The sequence below is a fragment of the Furipterus horrens genome, unplaced genomic scaffold (assembly GCF_987537825.1).
Source record: "Furipterus horrens unplaced genomic scaffold, mFurHor1.1.pri manual_scaffold_5, whole genome shotgun sequence".
Taxonomy (NCBI): domain Eukaryota; kingdom Metazoa; phylum Chordata; class Mammalia; order Chiroptera; family Furipteridae; genus Furipterus; species Furipterus horrens.
The window spans coordinates 91,359,918-91,363,657 of record NW_028327175.1 but is presented as its reverse complement, the minus strand read 5'-3'; the positions used below and the strand labels follow the sequence as shown (position 1 = coordinate 91,363,657).

Genomic DNA, 3,740 nt, shown 5'->3' with positions numbered 1-3,740 from the left:
CTCTAAGCCTCTGCTTATTCTTGTACAATTCATAAATGTATGTACTTCTGAGAATTAAATACATATGAACTACTTAGCAGAATGCCTAGCACATACTATTAAAGTATTAACTCTTGTATTATTGCTAATGACAGTCTGAAATTTTGGGTTTTTTTCTTCCCCAGTCTGTGTTTATAGTGTCTTTGAGAATACTTAAAAAAAAAAAAAAATCTAAACTAAAGTAGCTATTATAATTTTTTTGAGCCACACAGATTTTATGCCCAGCCAGCCTTCCTTACTTGTTTTTGGCTCATTTGCCTATTATTAGAACATTTATTTTTTTTTCCTTCCCTGTACCCATTTTAGTCTACAAACCTGTTTACACTTTTAGATGAGCTCCTCTCCTTGCCCCACTCCAGAGCACCATCCCTGGGGAGCTTGGGTCTTCCTTCTTAGACCCTGCTTTTCCCTCACTGCCACCCAGCTTGTACAAGGACACTTATCAGATCTATTTCAGTCCAGCTTTTCAGCCACAGGGACTTTCCTTTAAAAGAATGGCTTATTCATTCATTCACTGCCTCTCTTACAGTGAAAGTGAACCAGTCTGGAGTTAGTGGTTCGTGTGACATCTCCATTCATGCGGAACGGATGTCGGCTGGGTCAGCGTGCTGCCGGGCAGGCCACTATGCTGCCGGGCACCATGGCCTTGCTTTTTGCTTTGTTGCCCATAAAACTACATACATCACCCAGGACCACAGGCCAGTGCCACTGTCATGGGTAATACTGACCTCTAGAGGCTGGCCGTCCCTCAGTCAGAGTCTTGATCTTTATGATGGTGGTCTCTTGCTCATTTCCAAATCAGTTTTGAGCTTCCTCTCTTCCTTTTTGTACTTTAGTATCTTAAAAAAAAAAGAGAGAGAGAGAGTTTCCATCATTAGAGACAGATATATCAAAGGAATAAAAAGAATGAATGAAGTCTGAACAAACATGGCCTTTGTTGCCCGACTTCCCTGTTTACCCAAGACTGAGTCCTGGTGGAGGTCTGTGAAACTGAGCATCTGAATCCCCAGCCATCAAAGTCTACTCCCTGCATCATAGTATCTCCTATCCTCTAGAAGGGATTTTATATGGGTCTGAACCTTGTGTATTGGTTGCTTATAATAGAGAAGAACTCTAGTTGGCACTTGGCATTTTACCACTGAGGTGCCAATGGATAAAAGTATCTGATTTTTTTTTTCATTCTTTAAGTAAACTGCCAGGAAATCGTCAAAGCCTTGATTGTGAGTCATTTTTCACTCTAACATCTTAACAGCTTGCATTCAAATACATTCTAAAGGATGTGATGCCACCACGAAGTGCTGGTGTTGACAGATATTTACTATGCTATCTCTCTAGGGAAAGTGGTCAGGGTTAGAAATGGTTTTCAGGTGGGAGCGAAACCAACGCCTGGCTCTGAGCAACAGCAGTGTCGCGGACGCCGAGGGTTTCCCTGGCCAATGTTTCTCTCTCCAGCCAAAAGCACGGGAAATATCTTTGCAAACCTCTTTAAGGGCCTTTTTGGCAAAAAAGAAATGCGCATTCTCATGGTGGGCCTGGACGCTGCAGGGAAGACCACCATCCTGTACAAATTGAAGTTGGGTGAGATTGTGACCACCATCCCCACCATAGGTTTCAATGTGGAGTACAAGAACATTAGCTTCACCGTGTGGGACGTCGGTGGTCAGGGCAAGATCCGGCCTCTGTGGCGCCACTACTTCCAGAACACACAAGGTCTCAACTTTGGGGTTGACAGCAGTGACCGAGAGCGCGTGAATGAGGCCCGAGAGGAGCTCATGCGGATGCTGGCGGAGGATGAGCTCAGGGATGCTGTCCAGCTCGTGTTCGCAAACAAGTAGGACCTCCCCAATGCCATGAATGCAGCCGAGATCACGGACAAGCTGGGCCTTCACTCTCTGCGCCATAGGAACTGGTACATTCAGGCCACCTGTGCCACCAGCGGGGACGGGCTCTATGAAGGACTGGACTGGCTGTCCAATCAGCTCCGGAACCAGAAGTGAGCCGCACTCCTGTCCCCCTCCCCCCCCCCCACTCCCTCCTTCACCCTTGCTTTCCTCTCATGTGGCAGCCGTGCCCCTGTGGTGTGAGTGCCAGAAGCTGTCTCCATGGTCGGTCCCAGTGTGCTTCACCATGCTGTACATGTGCAGATGCAGCCTGCAACCGGGTTTTTATTTAATGTAAATAGTTCTCGTTTCCAATGAGGCAGTTTCTGGTACTCCTATGCAATATTACTCAGCTTTTTTTATTGTAAAATGAGAATCAACCCACTGTTTAGTACTGAGGAGGGATTTTTAGGCACCCGGGGTCTCTAGGAGTCGCTGTCAGATCAGCCCAATGCTGCTCCTCTGGGCTTTAGATCTGTGTTGAGATCCATTTTGATGGTTGGTTTTTAACCCAAACTCAGTGCATTTTTTAAAACCGATACAAATACTAGACACTTGAACATAGAAGGGAGAAATGTGCCTAGTGTAGGTTCTGCAGTAACGGCTTGAGTCCAGTCTGCCTGTGGTCTCTCTCCCATCTGGAGCATGCGGTAGGCAGAACCAGCCACAAAACATTCTGCATGGTCACTTACGGTTCCTGAATGGCTGCCTTGCTGGGTCTTCCGCATCCCATAGCATTTTCTTGTACCTGTGCTTACACCAGTGCCCTGGGGATGAGCTGGAGGCTGCGACCACCATTCACAGACCCCTTGGAGGAACCCCAGCCTTCCCTTGGGTTAGCATAGGTGCTTTGGTGGGATCAGTCTGGCCAGAGCGGGAACCGTCCCCCACTCCCTCCCCCCATGGTCCCCATGCACGCTCACTTGCTCCAGGTTGTCTGGGTCTTACCAGTAGGAATGCAGACAGGTGACCGGTCTTCTTAGAGCCTAGCTCCTCAGAGCCCCCGTCCACATGTGCTTTCACTCCCTTAGCCTGCAAGGGTCAGATTTGACATCAAAATGTACAACCTCTACTTTTTTCTTTTGTATTTTGATAAACACTGAAGAAGCTGGAGCTGTTAAACTTTATCTTGGGGGAAAACCTCAAAACTGGTTTATCTGGTGTCGTGGAACCTCTTACTGCTTTCAATACACAATTAGTAATCAACTGTTTTTGTATACTTGTTTTCAGTTTTCATTTCGACAAACAAGCACTGTAATTATAGCTATTAGAATAAAATCTCTTAACTATTTAGAAAAAAAAAAAAGAAATGGTTTTCAAGCAATAGAGGTTAGGAATTCCTTGCTATAAAATAATTTATGACATTGAAACCATTGAAAGAACTACATTAGGAAACAATTATATAACCAAAGGATTTACTTAGAGATTTTTATGGCTAGAAAGATCCTTTTATGGATTGCAAAGTGAATTTAATTTGTTAAAATTGGATTTATCTGCAACTATGGAGAATGCAACTGATGTTTCTTATCAGACATAAATCTCAAGACAGGGAAAAGAATATTTTTTGCTAATCGGGGAAGATGGTGTTCCCTGGTCTTCAGAACGCCTGGGCAGTAGGGGATTACTCCCTTTTTGTGAGAGTAAAGCCAGTAAAATCACTTTATCAAAGATGGTATTAAAAAGATGCAGACCTCCCATTTTAATTTTTGTTAGTCCTCACCCAAGGATACATTTATTGATTTTAGAGAGAGAGGAAGGGGGAAAGAGAAAGAAACATTGATGTGAGAGAGAAACATCTGTTGGTTTCTTCCTGTACGTGTC

At 44.6% G+C, this 3,740-nt stretch overlaps 1 pseudogene; it reads left to right on the top strand.

Moving 5' to 3' along the window:
• Positions 1-1,412: 1,412 nt before the first annotated feature.
• On the top strand, positions 1,413-2,065 carry LOC150008943 (ADP-ribosylation factor 1 pseudogene; annotated as a pseudogene).
• The last annotated feature ends 1,675 nt before the right edge of the window (positions 2,066-3,740 follow it).